Raw genomic sequence first — 24,332 nt, forward strand, 5'->3', positions numbered from 1 at the left:
AGAAAGGTTCTGGACATAAAAGTACTGTGGGTTCTGAGGTTCAGGTACAGTAAAAACCAGTGGTTTGTGTACAGGTAAAATGGAGAATCAGTGATAGGTAAAGAAGTGGGAATATGTTCACAATGTACCCAAGAGAATTCAGAGGAGCAGATTGCAGAGATGTTTAAAGATTTTGTGTGTGAAGGGAAAGTCTTTTAATTACAGAGTGGAGTTGGTAAAGATGCTAAAATTTTAAGAGACACGGGGGCTAGTCAACCCTTAATGTTGTGGGATAGTGACATTTGTTGTTCAGAGGGAGTATTGCAGGAACGGGTGCGTTAATAAGTGTGTGATAACAGGTGTGTTACAATAAGTGGGGCTTATGGGGATGCTAAACCTATTCCCTTGTGGAAGGTAAATTTAAAGAGTAAGTGGAAGATAGGCAAAGTGACTGTTGGAGTAGTGGAAAAATTGTCCATTGCAGGAGTTCCATTTATTCTGGGTAATGAAATGGCTGGATCACAAATGTGGGTGATGCCTATGATAGTTGAGCAGCTGACAGTTGAGAGGTGTCTTCAACAGAAGTGTTGCAGAGGGAGCATCCTGGATTGTTTCCAGATTGCATGATAATGAGATCACAGACTCATAGGTTGAAACAAGAAGGACAGGCAGTTCAAAGTCAGGAAGAATGTGTTGAAATCCAATTAGCTGACACCGTGTTTGATAACATTGTTCAGGAAGAAAGACTGGAAAACAATTTAGCTGAAGTGTTTAACTCAAGACAGTTACGGAAAAAAGATTAGCATGAGATTTACATGAGACAGCTTACTCAGAAACAGAGGCAATATGTGTTCCAGAATGTTATTACCTTAAGGGTAATGTTTTAATGAGAAAATGGAGGCCTTATCATGTTTCAACAAATAAAAGCTGGAGGGAGGTGCATCAGATTGTTATCCCAGTTGGATATAGAAATGAGGTTCTGAGGATAGCTCATGAAATTCCAATGGAGGGACATTTAGGAATTAGAAAGACACAGGTGAAAGTACAAAAAAATATTTTTTGGCCTGGATGGCATAGGGTTGTAGTCAAATTCTGTAGAACATGTCACACAGTTCAGGTGATAGGGAAACCACAAGCAGTGATTGCTATCACCTTTAATTCCAATTCTGGCATTTGAATAACCTTTTACTAGGGTCACGATTGATTGTGTAGGGCCTCTCCCTAAGACTAAAAGTGGAAATCATTACTGACAATAATGGATGTGTCTACCAGGTTTCCTGAAGCAATACCTTTGAGAAACATTGCAACAAAGAAGATTGTTGAAGAGTTAACTTTTTTTTTACAAGATATGGTTTACCTAAGGAAACACAATTAGATCAGGGTTCAAATTTTATGTCACAGCTGTTAAAGGAAGTAATGAACAGTTTGTGGATAAAACAATATAAGTCAACAGTTTATCATTCTGAGTCACATGGGACTATGATGAGAGCGTTTAGTCAGGATTATCCACAAGATTGAGATAGGAGAATTCCATTCTTGTTATTTGCTTTTAGGGAAGCACCTAATGCATCGACTGGTTTTAGTCCTTTTGAACTAGTCTATGGTCATGAGGTAAGGGGACATTGAAATTGAATTATGAGAAATTGATGGGTCAAAACTTAGAAACTACTCTCCTGGATTACGTATCAAACTTCGGGGAGAGATTGGACAGAGCATGTGAGTTGGCCAAGGAACATTTAAAGATCTCACAGCAAGTGATGAAATTAAAAGCGGACAGTAAATCTACAGCTCGGAACTTTGTTGCTGGAGAGAAAGTGCTAGTTCTGTTACCAGTACTGGGTGACTCGTTAAAGGCAAAGTTTAGTGAGCCTTACAGGATTGAAAATAAGCTGAGTGAAGTAAATTATTTAATAAATACTCCAGATAGAAGAAAGACGCAGAGGATGTGTCAAGTGAATATGCTTAAAAAGTACTTTGACAGAGAAGAGGAACAAAAGGAGATGTTGATGGTAGTAGATAATGAGAAAGAAGTAGCAATCCAAGATTCTGAAATTGATTTTCCTCTAATCAAATTGGATAATGAGGGGGTACCTGAAAGTTTAAATATAATGTTGAGTTACGTTCCAGGCAAGGGTCAAAGTGATTTGGAAAAGCTATTGCAGTCACACAAAGCTATTTGTGGAAATAAGTTGGGAAAGATGGGTTTAGCTATACATGATGCATGTGAGGAAGCTGCATCTTTGGTAAGGCAACATCCTTATAGATTAAATTTGGCAAAGTTATCACAAGTACAAAAAGAAATCAAAATCATTCTTCGAAATGATAGCATTGAGTCTAGTTGCAGTAACTGGAGTTCGCCTATTGTGCTGGTACCGAAACCAGATGGAACACACAGACTGTGGGTGGACTATCGAAAGGTGAATGTGGCGACAAAAGCAGATTCACATCCTATACCAACATTGGAAGATTGTATTGAGAAAGTGGGACAATCAAAATTTATCACAAAGATTGACTTGCTAAAAGGATGTTGGCTAGTACTGTTATCGGAGACAGCAAAGGAGATTTCGGCTTTTGTGATGCCAAATGGGACTATATCAGTTTAAATTATGCCATTTGGTATGAAAAATGCACTTGAGACATTTCAAAGACTGACAAAGTAATTGCAGGTCGGAGCAATTGTGCTGTTTATATTAATGACTTGATAGTTTTCAGTCCTATGTGGGAGGTGCATTTACAGCATCTGGAAGAATTATTTACTCAACTACAAGAAGCTAATTTGATAATGAACTTGGCTAAAAGTGAATTTGCAAAAGCGCAAGTTACGTATTTAGGCCATACCGTTGGACGTGGTAAGTTGGCTCCAAGAGATGTGAAAGTCAAAGCCATCATGGATTTCCCCGTGCCTACAATAAAATGAGAAGTTTTGAGATTTCTGGGCATGAGTGGATTTTATTGGAAATTTGTACCAAATTTTATCCGAGTGGTTGCTTCATTGACTGAACTATTAAAAAAGAACAAGACGTTTCAATGGACACAGGGGTGTCAGAAGGCATTTGACAGTTTGAAAACTATATTAACTATGACACCAGTTTTGGCCGTGCCCAAATGCGCCAAGCAATTTAAGTTGGCCGTTGATGCAAGTGATATGGGCGTAGGGGCCATACTGTTACAAGAAGATGACATTGGAATTGAAAAACCAATAGGGTATATTTCACAGAAGTTGAATGCACAACAGAGAAAGTATTCAACAATCGAAAGGAGACTTTGGGTCTGGTGTTAGCGTTGCAGCATTTTGAGATTTACGTTGCAAGCAATTCGTTAGAATCAATTGTTTATCACGGACCACAACCCTTTAAAGTTTCTGGACAAATTTTGAGCCAGGAGTGCAAGGCTGTTCAGATGGAATTTATTAATGCAACCATTTAATCTAGATTATACATGTAGCAGGACGAGAAAATTTGAGGGAGAATCGGACATTTAAAAATTTGAGGGAGAATTGGACATTTAAAAACCTGGGGCAGAAGTTAGCCCTTGTCGGGACGGCTCAGCGTGGGTGGGTGGGGACGACCGGGAAGCCGCCTCCCACCCGGAATCGAAGCTGGAAGGCGATTTCACACTGGCAGGCCAATTAAAGCCCACCCAGCACGAAACACGAGTGGCATTGCTCAACACTGCCTATAAGGTGGGGGGGGAGGCGGGCGAGCAGGGTGAGCACAAACTTCGCGGGTGCCCGCTTGAGAATCTCCCTGAGGCACAGAGCTGTCCCAGGGAGATAATGAGTTTTGAAAAAAAATAAAGATTAGAAAAATGTTATAAAACATGTCTCCTCATGTGATTCTGTCACATGAGAGGGAAATGTTATAGGTGAAATTTGAAAAATTTTATTTTATTTTTATTTGATGTTGGAAACCTCATCCCGCCCGTGGATGAGGTTTCCGAAAAAGCGTGCAAAGGCTGCTTGGCCTTCTCGCCTGCCTGAAAACCCATAAGGTTGGATGGGCAGCAGAAAATGTAATTTAATTGTTACTTTAATGGCTTCAGCAGGCCCTCTTTGATTGTCGGTGGATGTGCTGCCGATTCCCGCGCACGCCCACCGACCAAACTATCGCCCAACTGCACGTTGACGTCAGGAAACTCGCCCGACGTCAACGCGTGTCATTTCACGCTCAAGCAGGCCGGGTGCGCGTCTGCCCACCAAGGTGCCCTGCACCCTGAACAGCAATGATTTCTGTTGAAGGATTTGTATTAATTGTTATGTTAATGCATGCATCGGGTAGTGTAATAGCGTAAGTATATAGATAAGTATAAGATGGGTTAATATAAATGAAGCCATCTTTTTAAATTATGACAGTTCATTTTTCAATATGGAGAGGGGTGTCAAGAAGATATTATAATTCTCATAATGTGATTGGAATTTATTGTAAAATGGAGAGTAATTGTGTGTGTGTGTGTGTGTGTGTGTGTGTGTGAGAGAGAGAGACTTAAGTTAATTAGTCTGGGTGCTTTGATCTAAGATGAGAGGTTAGGTTTGAAATGTTAATTAGGTAAACATGGGGAAGTTTAGAAACAGAGGTGTCAAGGGCACATTTGCATTTTGAAAATAAACCAGGTCAGATTGTTTTCAAAGGAGGGGTGAAATGTGTCACCTAGGCAAGTAAAGTTTAGAAACTGTGTTTATTTTTCCCAAATATTACTGGTAAAACTTAGTGCTGTGGGAGGTTTTTTATTATCAGGGAGATGAAGTCCAAAGACATAGTGAAACAATTAGTATTTGCATTCAAAGAGGAACATAAGCATAAAGGAGCAAAGGTTGTGTGTAAGGGTAGGCATTTTAAGATCTTGCAAGTGTGAAAAATCCTTCAGCATCTATGCCTCACGCTGCTGCCTCCATGGATTGAAGTGAAGAGAACTCAATTCGACTTGTTCAGGGTATCATGTTTCTTTGCCTGGGTCTTTTAAAATCTACGGGCAGGATTTTCCCATCAGAACTCCCGACGTCACTGCGCCCCATTTCAATTTTCAGGTAGGCAGGGGTGCAGCAAAATCAGCTGTGTGCCCACCGACCTGCCAATAGCCAATTGAGGCCATTGGCAGAGTCATTGGAGTATTTAATGGACCTACCCGTCCAACCTTAAGGTTGGCGGGCAGGCCAGGAGCCCTGGCGGGCTTCAGAAAAAGCATGAAACCTCATCCACGGGCAGGATGAGGTTTCATGTAGGTTTTTAAAAATTTAATTAAAGTGTTTTAAAAAGCTATGGACATGTCCCAACCCATGTGACACTGTCACATGAGGGGACAAGTCAGGGAAATTTTTTTTCTCTATTTTTAATGTTTATGACAGTAGAGCCGATCTCCCTGAGGCAGCACTCAGCCTCAGGGAGATGAGTGTGCCCTTTTGTGCGCATGCTCAAAAGAGTGCACACTCAGGTTTAGGGAACTCCCCGCGCACCCCCCCCCCCACCTCCCCCCCCGCCCGGCACAGGGACTGCATAACGCTTAGCGCTCCCGTGCAGACGTCACGCTGGGCGGGCCAATTAAGGGCAGGCCACGTAAAATGGCGCCGCACCCTCAATCAGGGGCGCCAATTGGAGGTGCGCACTTCAACCTTGCCCCCGACGGGAGGGAAATCCTGCCCCATCTGTCTTACTGTTGCCTTAACAAAAGTGTAACTGGGAGTTAGATTGATTAGGGGATTTAGAAGTTACCATAATAGTCATTTGTAGATCTATGTATGTATTTAAAATCATTTCTCTTATTAATAAATATTTAATCTCGTTTTATAAAAACTTATAAGACTTGGTGGTCTTATTACTACTGAATACAAGACACGCATCTCAAAGTTTATACAAATTGCAAAACAAGTTGTGGCAGTTGTTTCAAGTTTCCCTTTGGGATTTGAGCAACTCAGCATTTACCATCAGCTGTGTCACGACACTAATGCAAATAAAAGCGGCAGTTGACAAAGACTGGCTGCGTCTATTAGTCTAATGTCAGCATCCATCTTGGTATCTCGCCATCATGCTTGAAAAGAATTGTGTTGATTTACATGCAAAATAATACATTTCTACTCCATCATAGCCAATGCTAAGTTCTACTAGTCAAGCAACTTCCTATTAACCAAATGGATATCAGAAAATTGTGATTATTTATTGGTTAGAAAATAGGGAGGCACTAAAGAGTCATTTGGAAAAAAGTGTTCACTAAACCTTGTTCCAAAGAAGGAAAGAGCCCAGGTAGTCATATGTCGATTCTACAAATAATGACACCCAATTGTAAATAATACTACTATGACTTATATGTAAATGATTTCCACATGTGGGGGAAAAAACAACTCTACATGAGGTAAAAGCAAAATATTGCCGATGCTGGTAATCTGAAACAACAGAAAATGCTGGAAAAACTCAGCAGGTCTAACAGCATCTGTGGAGAGAAAAACAGAGTTAACGTTTCGAGTCCATATGACTCTTCTTCAGAACTAAAGAGAAGTAAAAATATGATGAAATTTATACTGTTTAAGGGGGGGTGGAGCAGGTGAAGCTGGATAGAAGGCGGATAGGTGGGGGCAAAGGAGAGATTGACAAAGATGTCATGAACACAAGGACAAAGGGGCATTAATGGTAGTGGTGAGGGCTAAAGGAGGTGCTGATAGTGGCATTAAGGTCAGAAAGCAGGATGTGATAATAGCAGGACAAGGGTAAGCACTCTGGAAAGAACAACATGAACAAGTGACAGGTGGCCCGGGTGGGGGGAGGGGACAGTGGTGGGGAAAAAAGATCGAAAATAGGATAAAAGGTTGGGATAAAAGAATTAATACATGAATAAAACTGAAAATAAATAAAAATAAGTGGAATAAAATAAAAATTAAAAAATGAAAATGAATATTGAAAAAATGGGCGGGGATGGAGGAGAAAGTTCACGATCTGAAGTTGTTGAAATCAATATTCAGTCCGGAAGGCTGTAAAGTGCCTAATTGGAAGATGAGGTGCTGTTCCTCCAGTTTGTGTTGAGCTTCACTGGAACAATGCAGCAGGCCAAGGACGGACATGTGGGCAAGAGAGCAGGAAGAGGTGTTGAAATGGCAAGCGACAGGGAAGTCTGGGTCATGCTTGCGGACAGACCGAAGGTGTTCCACAAAGCGGTCTACACGAGGACTGTGCTCATTTTCCATCTCCTCTGAAGGCATTGATTCCATGCTGGAATGCGGTTGGGTAGAAGCTGTCCGGGCACCTTCTCAAAACTTGGGTCAGTATTCAGGTGTGAGCCTTGATCATGGATGTTAACTAGCTACTCGGCTGTGAGGGCCATGACGTTCAAGGCTAGTCCTGCCCTCACCCAGCATCCACGCACAGGGACCTCCAGAGGTGCTATGCTGCAACAGCAGCGGACAACCCCAACTGTTTTTCAGAAGAATCCGTTTCTTACATAATTAATCATCGCATTAATCAAAGTTTGCACTTTGATTAAGATCCTCGTGGGATCTTGTTGTGCTCAACTTGGCTGCCCTGTCTCTCACATTGCAACAGTTCAAAAGTGCTTAATAACCTGTAAAGCACCTTGGGATGGCCTGAGGAAAAGGGGCTAAATAAATGCAAATCTTTCTTCAGCTCTGTAAACCTTTGACCTTTGGCCTGGATTAGAGAGCGTGGTAACAGGGGAAGGTGAGTCTGCATCGATGGTTGGAAAATATAAGAACAAGGAGTAGGAGGGGTCTTGAATGAAGGGAATTAACAATGAGAGAGATAAGGTAAGGCGAGAAAGCTTAATTAAATAAACTGTTGATAGGCCGGTCGGAACACAGATTCTAATTTCACCAAGTGTGGCTTTCACGATTTAAGACTGTGAGGTACATCATCTGCCTCTTGCGAATAAAATGGGCCACTATCTGTTTCAGCCTCATTGGCCGGTTAATGAGCATAAATTACCACAAAGAGCCTGTGACAAATTAAAGGCAGTCATTTTCATTAGGAAGCAATGAAGCAGTTTTAACAAATAGCCTCTCTGGAGGAAGACAAAGCATCACCGTAATGAAAAGTAAATAGGATGTGATTGAGAGAGAGGCGCAGAGATATGGGGCTGAATCTTAACTTGCAGGAGAATGTGGGCTTGGGAGCAGGGTGGGGGGGTGTTAGAAGTGCGGAACTTGACAGCACGTCAGGAAGCTGCGTCCAAGTTGCTGACTTCTGCATTTAACTAGGGATGGGCAATAAATGCTGGCCCAGCCAGCAAAGCCTACATCCCGTGAATGAATGTTTTAAAAAACTGCAGTGCGATAGGCTGCGTGTGAGCATCCCGTTTGGGAGAAGAAGCTTCTCGATTTCAATCTGATTGAACTCGATTTGAACGATATTGCCACGGGGTTTTGGAATTTAACCTGTGTGTCCCTGGGTGACCCAAGCTCCCTGGAACTCTCTGTAGTGAAAGAAAGGCCAGAACACAGCGGCAATTCAGGGGGCTGAAGACATGATAGGGAAAGATGCCAATAAGTGCTGACACCTCACTTTTTTTTTGCTTGAAAGGTTTGTTCACAGCACTTGTTGTGAGAGGTGACATTCACAACTTTGGTTTTTACACCTGGACTCCACTTAAACGCTGTGGTCAGCCGCTTATGCTGTTTTATTTGAGGACCAAGATGACCAGCAGATCAGCAGGACCTACACTAGCAAACAGGCCTGCTGCTCACAGGCTGACAGGCCTGCTGCTCATGGGAGAGGGGATGAGCAGAGTGATGCAGTTCATAGGGCCACATATACAACACATGGTCTACAGACAGAGGATAAGCTTCCTCAACATGTTGGATCAACGCCAGTATCTCAGGAGACTCAGGGAGTCGCCTCATTTGATGTCAAACTTTTCCCGGCTGCTGGAACAAAACCTGTTGCTGACTGGACCCGCAGTGGTCACCCTTTCCCAGCGGCTGCTAAAGTCATCTGCGCCCTGGACCTCTTTATCTCTAGGCCCTTCTAGTGCTGGTGATGCTTGCAGGATCATACAGTCAACGCGCTCACCGACATATAAAACAGATGACTGATGAGGCCTTTGCTTGGATCACCAATTATGTCAGCTTCTGCCAGGCAGAATGAGTGGGTGCTTGGGTCTGCAGCTCTTGCTGGCTTCCCACAGGTATGGGCCAATCCCAGCATCTCCAGATCACCCAGGGGTGTCCATCGACCATCAGTGGTGTGCAACCACGATAAGATCTTTATGTAGGTGTGCACAAGATTCCCAGGCAGCTGCTATGAAGCTTTTATCTTGTGATAGTCCACCCTTACACTTTATGAACAGGAGCTGGCTGATTGGAGACTAGGGATATCCAATTAAAACACGGTGGATGACACCCTCGAGGAACCCAACCAAAGTGGCCCAGGAGCAATACAAAAGCCAGATGACAGCCAGATGTGTGGCTGAGCAAGCTATCAGCATGTTGAAGATGGCTGGACGGATCTGAAAACGCCCCTCAAGGTACATCAGCCAGGGTTTCCAGAATGCTTGTGGCGTTATGCAGAGTGCAGCGCATTGAAGAACAACAAGGTGCGGACCCTCAGGAGGAATATGGCACAGAGCACAGATCCTCTTTGAAGGATTCTGGGGAAGAGGAGGAGTTGGAATGTGATCCACCAATGCACCAGAAGCGTTGCTCATTACTGCTGTGGGATGGCCTCGTTGTTGTGAGATTCACCTTGGTTCCACCAGCCCATCCACCTGACAGACACAGGCAGAAGCCGCACCCTCCCCTCCCCTCACCCCAACACAAAGCAGTTCTGCAAACGACCAAGCCTCCCTCTCACAGCCGCCCCCATTGACCATTCAGTTCTCATCTTACCAGCGTTGGAGATCTTTGGCCAGACACCAGGACATGGGGGTGCAATCGGGTTCGGGACCAACAGCTACTTTAAAGTAGGTAAAGGTTGAGATTCGAGACACCTGCTTTTGGAATTAAGCCACAAGATTCCACAGGTTTTGAAAAAACAAAACTAAATCTGACTCTACAAGGTCAGAAAGATAAAACAATTTACAAACCTGTCTTGCATTCTAGCATTCAGGGTAAATATGAGATACATGTGACTTAACAGATGAACTGTGGTCAAATACACCACACTACAGAGTAAATGAAATTTCAACCAATACAGGCCCCATGGATTTCTCAAGAACCCATCCAGACGTTAGTCCCACTGTGAGTCAACCAATCTCACAAACTTTATCTTTCTCACAGGGGTTTCCAATCTCCACCTTTGAAGATCTCTCCAAAGGTTGCTCCCACTTGGACAGCTTTAACAATGGCCCACCTCACAGGGGTTCAATCTCGCCTCCCGAGATTTCTGAGTATACCCAACACTAGCTTGCAAGCACACTTTTCAAATCTATGGCTGTGCCAAGCAGAACACCACTGCTCCAAAGGGGTACCTTTGCCCCAGTGGCCCCCTTTACTTAAAGTCTGCTCCCCGCAACTCTTTCTTTAACTTGGCTTAACTGGGACCTGTTTCTGTCCCTTTTGCCTCTGTGGCTGTCAGACTGCCTCAAATTGACTGCCACATGAAGAGTTGTCCACTGACACTTGAATTGTTCTGGTGACCTATCAAAACACTCCCAGAGGGCCCCACCCTTGTTACTTAGCAGGAATCAATTTAACAAGCATTGAAACATCCTGCACCTTAAATGTTACAATCTCCACAAACTGCAAATTTAGCACCCAGGGACACAAAGATCAATGGTTTCATGACACCACTCATTCTTGAGACGGGCTCCACCAATCTCTCTCTCTCTCCAAGCGTGCACAGTGCAGCTGGAAATCCTTCCCAGTACATCAAAGTTTCTGCTGCTGCTCAAGTACCCTGCTCATCGACAGCCTCCGAAGTTCAGCATCTACATCCAGCTGAGCAGACCTTGGAACGTCCTATACTTTCATGCATGAGAACTAATAGATTGTGGCAGAATAGATAAGGAATAAGAGTATACAATCAATTCAAAGATACTGAAGGATATAGATGAACAAAGAGACTATGGGGTTGGAATATTTAATCCCCTGTTAGTGCGCTTGTGGATAGATTGGGCTAATAGCATTTTGTTTGGTAGTACAGAACTTGTGTTTTGCTGAAAAAAGAGACATGTCGAAGCTTTTCATCTTGCACTCATCAGGACATTCTCAAGAATACCAAATGTAAAGGGAACAACAATTTATACTTCATGAGAAGAGAGTGTTGATTGGTTGGCAAGTGGACTCTGGTAGAGGTGTTGCCATGGAGAATGCACCAGTTAACTGATGACTGACAGTTAACTGCCAAACTTTATTTAAATTCATTTTGTTTTTATAAATAAAGGAGCATAGGACAGTAGGGAGGAAGCAATAACAAATTTGAACAGATTTGTGGCTAGAGCACAGTTAGAAAATGTGCAGTTTTGTTTCCCATTTATTTATTTATTTGTTTATTTATTTAGCAAATGCAAAGCCCCGAAGCCAAGTGATTGCCTCCTCTTTTGCTGAGTGTGAGGTGATTAGTCCGCCACTCAGCCTGTAGAGGGGACACTCCTCGGTAATGTGCAGCATTGTTTGTGTCTCTCTCCAGGTGCATTAAGGGGTTTGTACCGAGGCCCCAGTAGTGAAGGCTGGCTGCAGAGGGGCCCTGGCCTGTCCTGAACCTATTGAGCAAGGACCACTCTCGCTGTGATAGTTCAAAGCCTGCCAGTCAACAGATGGGGTTTGGCACAAGGAATTTGTTAGTAACTTCCTATGTTTTCCATTCCTTGATCCAAAGGAAGTCTGCTCAGGTAGATCTTGTTCAGGAAGGGGGCTCCACATGGGGCGCTGGGATGGAAGGTGAGCAGTAGATCGATTGAAGATATCATTGTGGGGTGGTAAGTGAGGTGCATCATGGATGTTTTCAACCAGCTTGTGGGGTTTCGTCAGTCGGCAGATGTGTGGGGGAGCGATGTTTGTGAAGACAGGAAGCCAGGGGAGAGGTGTTAAGCGGAGAGTTTCAGTTATGATGCGCACTGTTGCAACAATTGCGGGTCAACAAGGTGTGTGTATGATGACCTTTGCCAGACAGGTATACAGTACTCTGCTGTGGAGTATGATAGGGCAAGTGCTGAGGTCCGGAGTGTTGTGACAGCAGCAGCCCACATAGACCCAGCAAGTTTGGTTAACAGGTTGTTTCTGCTTTTGACCTTTGCTGCTGTTTTCTTCAGATGTTCCCAGAATGGTGGAGTGCACCATTGTAAGATGGAGAACAAGTCAAAGGGAGTTCACAGCACAGATTCCCCAGGATAGTGCCAGGGATAAGAAACTGTAATTAAGAGGAGAGGCTAGGGATACTGGGACTGTTCTACCAAAGCAGAGAAATCGGAAAGGTGATTTGTAAATCTCTTATTATTGTTTCATTGATGTAGTGATGTAGTAGCAATAAGGAACAGGGAAAAAATATTTCTTCTGGTCTGGGGGCTCACTGACAAAATGCATCAATTTCAGATTGTTGGGTTGGAGAGAGTGATTAAGCGAAATCTCTCTGAATAGAGGGTCATTGTAGCATTGAATGCATCGCCACAGTGAGTGGTTGAGAGAGAGACCATTGTAAATAAAAATTGGTCAACCCTTGTAGGGGAACGAGATTAGTTTTAAATTCCCCAGCAAACAGCCAGCAAAGATGCAGTGCACTAAGTAATCTTCTGCGCTGTATACATTTCTAATTCTATACTTCTATGTATTGCAGTGTCATTTGCGTTCTGAAATGCAAGTGTTTACCTAACTGACCCTAACAAAGGCAAGTGGGATGGAGTGACCCCAACCAGGGCACCTCACGAGAAATAGAACAAATAGAGGGGTTGTTGTAAGAAGCTAATAGCGGCTTGGTTGGATGTGCAATGAGTGGTTGTGGTGTGGTGGAAAACTGCGTGGATGAAAGCACGCAACGCAGAGTTAACACTGGTGATAATATGTCTCTCGAGTTTGCAGAAAAGAGGGGGTTAGTAGAGAGGGAGCCAACATGAAATGGGTGATGAGCATGTAAAGAATGGTACTGTGGGGGGGGGGGCCCAGCAAGGAATGCTACTGATGAGGATCTCAAAGAATAAAAAGTCCAGGTGAAGCCCAGTATGGATTACAATGATAATGTGGAGGTGCCCAGCAATTGGTGGAGCTGGAGAGAATGTGCAGCCATGAATGGGGATGGGGGTTGTGTACGGTATGAATGGGATATGATTTGTCATGCGTGAATGATATGCCTATGACGGTACGAAGACAATGGACATTTTTATCTTTTTTAAAAACAGCATGGAATATAGACAGTATACCTTGACCCAAGATGGAGTCCTAGGGCTCTGGTGGCTTTTTGTGATTTCTGCACAGATAGGGAATAACTCATCTCTGGAAAGCCTTTAAAATGTAATTGTCCAGGTGGAGGACCCTCCATTGAAAAGATATTCAGGATACAGGCCATTGCGGAATTTACAGTCCCTATTGCCTGGGTTTTACAGAAGCTCAAAAACGTTAGTCCCCAGACTCTGTGTCTGCAAACTTGAAACCTAACAAAAGCGGTATAAAGAAACCAATCTTATTGCAAGCAGGTGTGAACGGCCACCATTCATTCCCCCTCGTGTGGCAATGGCTTCTAACATTGTATCATCTGTGTGGATAATAGAAGTATTGATTCTGTGGTCACATGATCAAAACTGACATTAGATAAGACATCTTATTCCAAAGACCAACCAGGGTCAGGTCAGTCTGAGACAAACAGCACAGAGGGGATAACTACCCAGCAAGAAGAACAGAACCCTACCTAAGCAATCAGCCACTTCAGGCAGTAAGAGAGGGGCTAATTTGCTTTCACCTGCAAGGGTATATCTTTTTCCTACAGAAGCTCAGCCTGCAACTTTGTTAGAAAACCCAGAGACTTTCCACTTCCACTTACCTTCAAAGAGCAGAACCCATCAGCCTGCAACATTTTCATCTTAAAGTACTCATTAAGAAAACATGATATGTTTCTTATTATTCTGTTAATCTAAGTGTGTGTGTCATCTTTAGAACTCATCTTTTCTTGTGTGTATGTATTTGAGGGAGTGGGTGTTTTCATTGCCTTTACATTTTGGCTGTTGTGTTCGTAAACATTTATTCTTTCTTTTGATTTAAACTTACCGGAAAGCCTGTTTCACGTCTATCCTTTAAAATCACAACACTCAAAAAGGTTTAAAACACTCCCTCCAAAAATAAATCGTGTTGCGATCAATCGAGAACTGATGGTAAGGGGAAAAAGTTATCCCACCACTTCTCCCTGTCTGTAACAGATTAGTATGCAATACTACTTTTTGAGAGTGTGCTTGGTGAGATATGCCCATTGCCTCTGTTTGAGCTGCAGCATATTATTTGGAAATAATCATTCTGGTGGAAAAAGTAGAAAATTGAAAGGGGGATGGGAGTGGGAAAAAGATTTGCAAACATTGTGTTGTGGATTTGAGCATTTATACTTAAGTCATTTCTGTTTTTCCTGTTTTCTGTGTGAATATTGATTGGAGTCAGTGCTCTGCTGGGAAAAGATCTTCATGTTGATTGAATCTGTAGAGCATGAGTCAATAGGTTAATCCAGAGTTGCGTTGCCTGCTGCTTTTTCCAGTCTGTCTCCTTCAAACAGTGCACACATCCAAATTACACATTGAAGCACAAGACAAGGAGGGTTCCAGCTGTGTTACACTTTGTGTTGCTTGTGGAATGTTTCCTTATCAGAATACCATGGGTGACAGCTGTTCTCCACCTTTCCTGGGTAGCTGTTAGAACTGTATGAGCCATCTCGGGTGGGACTTCTACATGTGGCGTACACTGCCTCCCCCCCTTCCCCCAGCCCCCACACTCTAAACACGTTGTGCTTTTACCTTCAGGCATTCTATTTGTGGAGGATTCCTAGTGTTATGTTCTTGGAGCCTGCCTCTCTAAGGGTTTGGGTAGGATGAGCAATTCAGAGCTGTTACAGGATATAACTGACTGCAGCAGCTTAAAGGGTTGCAGCATCAATAGGACATCAAGAAGCTACCAATTGGGAAAAAAGGATGTCCGCTTCTCGAGGTAACAGGGCCCAGAGCCCTTAGGCTCTCGGACTCTGCCATACCCTGCGTAGCAATTGGGAGCCAGTGAAGTGTAATGACCCCACCACAGCAACCAAGTTAAGATGGCTGTTATGATTTAGGAGTTAGTCTGGAAGGGATTTCAAAGTTAAATTCAGACCACACTGCATTAACTTTCAGTAAATCCATCTGGGAACATAAGGCCAGGGATAGGACATTCTGCCCTTTCTATAGCCTATTCTGCCATTCAGTTAGACACTGGCTGATCTGTGCCTTAGCTCCATCTGGCTGCCTTGGTCCATAACCGTTAATGCCCTTGCCCAACAAAAATCTATCAATCTGAGTTTTGAAATTGTTCAGTTGACTCCCAGCCTCAACAGCTTTTTGGGTGAGAGAGTTCCAGATTTCCACTACCCTTTGTGTGAAGAAGAGCTTCTTGACATCACCCCGAATGGCCCAGCTCTAATTTTAAGGTTACGCCCGCTTGTTCTGGACAACCCTCTACCACAGGCGGCCCTGGATGAGTCTTCCACTTGAAGAGGAATTGCTTAAAATTCAGCATTCGCAGCTTCTCTGACCCTGACCCACAGCCCATCATGCTGAAACTTCCTTCCCACCAACCCTGAACAGTCCACCAGATCCCATTCTACAGCCTCCTACTCCCAGCTGCTCACCAGGCTTTCAACCCAGCCTTGTGAGGCTGCACATTGTTATTCTTCTGAGGAGCTGCCATTAAGATCCACATCACCACCCTTTGCTGTGTTAGTCACTCACTATCGGACTCCCCCACACCCTCCCCCGTTAATACCGGGGCCAATAATTTGCATGGGAAGCTTTGCTAATCAGTCGTGTACTTCATGCGAAATAATGGTTGGTTTACAATTAGCCCCGTCTCCCTAGTCCGCCTCCTGGGAGATGGACGAAATGCCTGTTGCGCGCAGCGGAGGGTTATGGCCTGGAATGTGCTGCCCAAGAGTCTGGTGGAGGCTGATTCAATTGTGGCTTTCAAAAGGGAGTTGGATAATTACCCGAAGAGGAAAGATTTGCAGGGCTACGAGGGAAAGGCGGGGTGTGGGACTAGATGAGTGGCTCTTAAAGAGTGCCAACAATGGGTTGAATGGCCCCCGCCTGTGCTGTAACCATTCTATGATTCTATTCTACATTCTATGCAATCCTGTGTAAATGCAAATACACGGAGGACGCATTTAACTTAGCGTGTTATTTTAGGAGTATGAAGAAGTGTGAACTGTCTCTCGGCGCATAGAGCTGGAGCGAATGAATTCTGGAGTCGACAGAGATGTGAGGCATTGCGACATTGTGCTCGAGTTGGATGGGGAGTTTGGATTTTAATTTCTGGAAGTAGTGCAATGTTGTAGCCGTGGGTTTTGTCCATTTTTGGGGATTAATGCGATATGATATCCGGGAGACGATTCAAACAGGTTTTACTGCCCACACAGTTAGCGAAGTGGAAATTAGAGCAAATATGTCCTGAGACCAGAGACTGAACAGGCTGCCTTCAGTATTCAATAAGTGGAAGTGTGTCAGGCACCGGGTAATTGACGCTCAGTACCAGCCCTGAGAGACTGCACAAAATTATCATGCAAGCACTTCCCATTAATTTCCATCCTTGTTCCAATTTGCTCCCTGAACTCCAAACCATCTCCTGGAATGAAGTACTCGAGGCCCCTTAAGACTGTGCAACTGAGGAAAAGGAGCCTCTGAGACAGAGGCAGCATATCAGTTCTTATTGATAGGCAGTGCTGCCTTCTTCACTTTCACTTATTGAACGGTTTTTTAGTGTTCAGTATGTAGCAACTTGGAGGGGGAATTGGTTATTGCCAAACTCTGTCCTGTAATTCTTGTGACCTTAGGTGTCAGCTGTAGCTCAGTGGGTCGCACCCTCGCCTCCCCGTCAGAAGGCTGTGGGTTCAAGTCCCGCTCCAGAGGCTGGAACACCCAATCAGGCTGACGCTCCCAGTGCAGCACTGTCGGAGGTGCTGCCTCTCAGATGGGACGTTAGCCCGAGGTGCTGTCTGCTCTTTCAGGTGGATGTAAAGAAATCTCACGGCACTATTTCAAAGGAGAACAGGGGAGTTCACCCCAGTGCCTTGGCCAATCATTATCCCTCGACCATGATCACTGAAACAAATTAATCTGGTCAATATGATGTTGCTGTTTGTGGCAGCTTGCTGTGCGCAGGTTTATGGTCCAGTATAAGGATGGGATTTGCAAAAATGGCTGTGAATATTCATCAATGGTTTGATCCAAAGACAATACACATTATAACAGTGACTACACTTCAGAAGTACTTCATTGACTGTAATGAATGTTGGGAAGTCATAAGGTGAAAGAAGCTATATAAATGCAAGGCTATTTTTTGCCTTTGAAAGGCGGCTCTCGTGGGCTAGGAGCTCCTGATGCTTGTTGAAAACTCCGAGTAAAATGATGCTGAGGACAAATTTAATGCGATTCTCAAGACTGGCATTGAAAGTTGGCAGTAAACAAAACCAATTCAATGTTGGGGTTGTTGGGATGGGAAAAGTGAGGATTCAGAAATGGTTCATTTACTTTGGCTGATGTTACATTGGGTTAGAGAGAGATTGAGTTTGGATTTCTGTTCTCTTGGAACTTTGTGTTGGGTTTTGCCCAACTTGCAAAATGGAAAAAAAATTCTAAATCAGTGACGACAAGAAGCTGATTTCTGTCATATTCTGAAAGTAAATAAATACTTATTTTTTTGCGGCAGCCAATAGCTTGTCTGAAAAAAATAATCTTTCAACTAAAAAGGGAAAGGTACAACTGGAAATCTTTAAACATCGATGATGCAGGCTCCTGGAGTCACCCAGCGGAGCAGGGCAGCAGGTGCAAGGGTGGGTGATGGGGTGAGGTGAGATTCGGGGGGAGGTGGTAGTGTTGGAGAGAATGGTGCAGAAAAATTGTATCCAAGTTATGTCAGACCTCAGGGGCAATCCATCCAGGAAAGGGTTCCAATATGTATACAAAACCAAACTCCTGCGGACACTGGAAATCTGAAATAAAAACAGCTGGCCACCACCCTGAAATGTTAATTCTGCTTCTCCCTCTGCAGACGCTGCTGGGAATTTCCAGTTCCCAGTTGACAGGACCAGATCTCATTCAGGGAGCCGTGGCCAACTGGCGGCGATCATCATTGCAATTTCCAACGAAATAGATTCTTCCATTTCCTGCAGCCCAGATTCAAACCAGGATGAAACAAGTCTCTCCGATATTGTTTAAACAGGGGCACTTGTAGAATTAAAACCAAAATACCTGGAAAAACTCAGCAGGTCCGACAGCATCTGCGGAGAGGGATACAGTTGACATTTCGAGTCCGTATGACCCTTCACCAGAACTAAAAAATATAGAAATGAGATGAAATATAAGCTGGTAGAGGGGGTGGGAGGGAGGGACAGGTAGAACTGGATAAGGGGCCAGTGATAGATGGAGGCCAAGAAGAGACTGCCAAAGATGTCATAGACAAAAGGACAAAGGGGTGTTGACGGTGGTGATATTATCTAAAGGATGTGCTAATGGAGACATTAAGGGTAGCAAGCAGGACAAGCTAGTGGCAGATGGCCCTAGTGGGGATGGGGTGGGGGGAAGGGATGGAAATGGGCTAAAAGGTGGAGATGAAACAATAGATCGAAATAAATTTAAAAATAGGCGGGAAAAGAAAAATATATTTGTTAAAAAAATATATAAATTATTGGAAAAAGGGGGATCAGAAAGGGGGTGGGGATGGTGAAGAGAGTTCATGATCTGAAGTTGTTGAACTCTATGTTAAGTCCGGAAGGCTGTAAAGTGCCTAATCAGAAGATGAGGTGCTGTTCCTCCAGTTTGCGTTGAGCTTCACTGGAACATTGCAGCAGGCCAAGGACGGACATGTGGGCATGAAAGCAGGGTGGAGTGTTGAAATGGCAAGCGACAGGGAGGTCAGGGTCATGCTTGCGGACAGACCGAAGGTGTTCCACAAAGCAGTCACCCAGTCTGCGTTTCCAGGTATTTTTGTTTTTGTTCTAGATTTCCAGCATCCGCAGTATTTTGCTTTTATCTTATGCACTTGTAGAATTGTCTGTCTTGTTTAAATGAGTGATGCTTGATGTGCGGAGGGCTAGTCAGGTCTGCTGGAAAAGGTGGATGCCGGAGAGGAAGCCGAAGAGGTGTTGAGACAGGAAAGGGAACACTTCATGCTACGAATCCCTTGAAGGACCTGCACCATTTCTCCTGCTCCCATCTGCTACTTTCCGAGATCTACACTTATCGTAAAATGGACAAAGGTGAAATTTCAAACAGGCTGACACTTCATCATATGACTGAGAGAGTGCTATATTTTACAATGTGAGGCATTAAACTGCTCCATCAGATGAGTATTAAAAGGTCTTGATAAAGAAGAGTAGGGTACTTTCAAGGTATCTTGACCAATATTTATCCATCAACCAATACCAGCAAAGCCAGGTTTATCTGTCATGCATCTTACTCGCTGTTTGTCTATCCTAGTTTTCCACAAAGTGACTGCCACGTTTGTCAAAATAACAACAAGGACAACACTTCACAAGTACCTCTCTGGGTACAAAGCACTTTGGAATGTTTTGAGGATGTGATCAGGTGCTATACAAATGCAAGTTCTTTCTTTAATCCCATCTTGCCTTCCTATCTTCCCGGCAAGTCACGTCACAAATATTTCTCTGTCTAATGCACAAATTTTGTGGATGCAAGATCAGACATCAAAGCCTTTGAAGAAAATTCTGCTCCTGCTGGTTGAGGCTGAGAGAAGTTTCTAAGATTGAGTGCACCACATTACTGCATCATCTGCAAAGATCATTTACATTTAAAGATATTTCACTTCATAAAATACTGAACGTAATGCATACATATCGATCCTTATTTCACACAGACTAGAGCCCAACATTACGATTTTTCAGTATGTCACCCAAAAAAAAACATAAGTCTAGAATCTCCTGAAATGGTACAACTGACATTCGGCTGATTCCTCTTGATTAGAGTTAGTTTGTTGTAAGCTGATTCTGGATTCCATGTGATTGACTGTGAATGTTGTCTTTCAGAGGCAACATTGCATCAGCTGATCTAGAACTATTTCATCCAACTGCCTTTCAGTGTATGTTAGAAAGGTGTAGCAAAAAAAAGAGTGAACTGATTTTATCTTATTTTAAGCATTGTTCTTTTAAATATTTTGACATGTCATTCATCTTCTGGGTATTATCTTATATTTTCAAATAAATTCGACCATTAGTTTTAGCCTATGTACATTTGTCTGATGGTGGGGTATCTAGTGATGTTCACTGAAGGCAGGAGGGTATGGGGAGTTATTCATTTAATCTCCTCTGTCCTCTATACTGTAATACGGTGCTAATTGCTAATTCTGTGGCACATTATACCACTCATGTCACATGTGAGAAAGAAAGGCTCGCATTTATATTGCGCTTTTCATGACCACCAGATGCCTCAAAGCGCTTTTTAACTAATGAAGTACTTTTGAAGTAAAAACAGACAATGCTGGAAAAACTCAGCAGGCCTGACAGCATCTGTGGAGAGAGAAACGGAGTTAACGTTTCAAGTCCGTATGACTCTTCTTCAGAGCTGAAGAAGAGTCATATGGACTCAACACTAACTCTGTTTCCCTCTCCACAGATGCTGCCGGACCTGCTGAGTTTTTCCAGCATTGTCTGTTTTAATTTTGGATTTCCAGCATCCGCAGTATTTTGCTTTTATCTAAGCACTTTTGAAGTGTAGTCACTGTTGTAATGTTGGAAACCTGACAGCCAATTTTGCACACAGAAAATTCAACTCCCACAAAGAATAATGACCAGATAATCTGTTCTTTAGTGACGTTGATTTAGGGTTAAATATAGGCCATGATGCCAGGGATAATGAGAGAGTGTAAGTTTTGATTCCTAGGTTTATTTGTGAAAGTCCTTTTTTTTTTGGTGTGAACGCAAGTTGAAGTATTGGGGAGAAAACGTACATTTTTGTATGTTGTACAGTGGATAATGTCTTGCCATTTTATGCAATTGTGGAAAAGAAGCTTTGAGTGTCTTGAGTGAGTAGATGAGGTTGCAACAATTGTGAGCAATTAACATTCTCTGCCCTGTTTGGTTGATGAACCTTTTTCTCTCTGCCTTCTGCCCTTTGTTCTTGCATTTCTCCTGTGATGGTTTTATCTCCAAGTAGAGAACACACTGTCCTGCCCTCATCATCTTTGCTACGTGTGCCTTTGAAAGAGTGCAGAATCCCCCATTGAATTCAGAAGGTCAGAATGCAAATTCTCTCTTTATTATCTGCTAGTGAACAAGGAGAGATGTTAATGCTCTAATTATTCCATTAGGGCCGCTGCCTGTCTACCTCTGAGAGCCAAGATAAATGCTTTCATTTTGATGCCATTCTGACAGTTCGTTTTTTCTTTCCCAACAGAACTTCAAACATTCCCCAGAATTAAAATGGGTCAATTTGTTGTAGCACATAAGACATAGCCAATTACCTCCAACAGTATTCCAGGAAATCCCAGGGGAACTGACGTGGGCTGGCTGACATTTGTCGACAGAACCTGTCTTAATCTTTTTTTATTCCCTTTGTTCTTGCCCCATGAAGTTTCATTTAGCAGGGTTCTCAGCCAGTGGGCTGAGATACCGTTTCTGAATATCCACGGCACTTTTCTTCTTCATATTTATCCCCTCATTATTCAGTGTGCCTAATCTATACCAGACAAGGCAAAAAGAGCCTCTGAAATAGCTTCCCTCTCAACTTCGGGGGATCTCCCATTTGGTCGCTTTTCATCCACGTATTTTGGCTTTCAGCCTTCTTTGTCATCGCTGAACCCTTGACACCCTGAATATTGGGCCATCATTTGCTGATGAATGTTCAACCGCTCTGGCTGACCTGGGTTGTTTAATGGGTGTCATTCAAATTCCCTGAAACCCCACCTGCCCTTGGACACAGTTGCCCCCTTCAGTGTTCCTCTTTGGATTTTGTAGAAGAATTTCTCATGTTTGCCTGAACCCCATTTTAACATTTCGGGAATCTGATTGTGTTTGACTGCACAGGACTCGCCCAACGTTCTGCAGGATGGTTACAGCACTGGAGGAAGCCATTCAGCCCGTCCGATCTGTGCTGGCTCCCCGAATAAACAATTCGCCTCTTGCTGCTTCCCTGTCTTCTCCCCCCTAGTCCTACACATTCTTCCTTCGCAGACAATTACCCAATTCCCTCTTGAATGCCTCAGTTGAACTTGCCCCACCACACACTCAGGCAGTGCATTCCAGATCCTAACCACTTGCTGTGTGGAAAAGTTTGTCATCATATCGTCATTGCTTCTTTTGTCAATTATCTTAAATTTGTGCTTCCTTGTTCTCGATCCTTCCACTAATGGGAATGGTTTTTCCCTATCTATCCTGTCTGGACTCCTCATGATTTTGAATACCTCTATCAAACCAGTGTCTATACAAGTTTAACATAACTCCCTTGCTTTGCTACTCTCTATCCCTATTAATAAAATCTAGGATGCTGTTTGCCTCAACTGCTCCCTCAACTTGTCCTGCTACCTTCCATGATTTATGCACATGGACACTCAGCTCCTGTGCCCACTTTAGAATGGTACCCTTTATTTTATATTGTCTCTCCGCGTTCTTCCTACCAAAGTGAATCACTTCACCGTTCTCTGCATTTGTCACCTGTCCGCCTATTCCATCAACTTGTCTAAGTTCCTTTTGAAGTTCTACACTGACCTCCTCACAGTTCACAATGCTTCCAAATTTTGTATCGTCTGCAAATTTTGAAATGGTGCCCTGTGCACCAAGGTTTAGGTCATTAATATATACCAGGAAGAGCAGGTGCCCTAAAAACGACTCATGGGGAGCTCCACTTCCCTCCAGTCCGAAAAACATATATTAACGACTACTCCTCTCCGTGCCTTATCACTCTGCCGATTTGGTATCCATGTTGCTGCTGTCCCTTTTATTTCATGAGCTCTAACTTTGCTTAAGCGTCTGTTGTGTGGCACTTTATCAAATGCCTCTTGGGAATCATCATTGGCATTACCCTCATCAACCCTCTCTTGATACCTCATCAACAAATGTCAGCAGGTTAGTTAAACAGGATTGGTGTAGCATCAGGTGTAAGTGGAATAATTGCAAATTTGAAATTAAATTAAATGAATGATGTGGGATTTGCAGCACAGAAACAGGCCATTCAGCCCAACTAGCCTGTGCCAGTGTTTATGCTCCACAAGATCCTCCTCTCACCCAACCTCATCTCGTCCTATCAGCATATCCTTCTGTTTCTTTCTCTCCCATGTACTTATCTAGCTTCCCCTTAAATGCATCAATATTTGCTCTCAAACGCTAATATTTGCTAACCTAATGGTGTTTTCCTTTCCTGCTCTTCAATATTTGAGCCACTGTGATAAGTACTTTGCATCTACGGGTAATGAGGAACCCAGGACGAGGCAGCAAATGAATGAGATGGTAGCATGCAGAAATAAAATGAGAAATGACCATTGAACCTACTAATTCCAAAGTTTGCAAAGTCATGGACCCTACTTCACTGAATCTTCTAAAGGAGGTGAAGAGCATAGCCTGCAAGCAAGAGGTGACTGCACTTCGAAAGTAATTCATTGGCTCTGAAGCAGCTCGGGACACCCTGAGGCTGGGGAAGGTGCTATATAAATGCCAGTCTGTTCTTTCTTTCCGGCTCAGAGCAAAATGACTTGGTGAAATTTCTCCAATTTCCCGTCAGAATGTTGCTTATGTAACGTTATTACCACAAATTACCGTCAACAAAATTACCCCCAAAGTTGAACATTTATTGGGAGTGTTTTTTCGCAGCAGAATAACCTCCAAAATTGCAGGATGGTTGCCGGTTATGCACTTATCCCGTACAGTTGCATAGTTTCTGCTGAAGTTGCATAAACTGCTTATAGGTGTCAGTCGTGACTCGATGAGTAATAGTCTCAACCTCTGAGTCAGGAGATTATAGGTTCAAGTTCCTCTCCAAAACTTTGAGCACACCTCTATGCAATACTGAGGGAGTGCCGTACTGTCAGAGGTGGTGTTTTTTGGTTCAGGAATTAAACTGGGCCTGTGTCTGCCTCCCTCCGATCCCACGGTACTATTTCACAGAAGAGCTGTGGTGTTCTTGCCAGTGCCTCAATCAACGTTTATCCCTCAGCCAACATCTCTTTAGAAAAAATAGTGATCTGAAGTTTGTGGGATCTTGCTGTGTGCAAGTTGGCTGCTGCATTTCCTACATTGCAACAGTGATTATACTTACAAAGTATT

This window comes from Cetorhinus maximus, chromosome 11 (assembly GCF_964194155.1).
Source record: "Cetorhinus maximus chromosome 11, sCetMax3.hap1.1, whole genome shotgun sequence".
Taxonomy (NCBI): domain Eukaryota; kingdom Metazoa; phylum Chordata; class Chondrichthyes; order Lamniformes; family Cetorhinidae; genus Cetorhinus; species Cetorhinus maximus.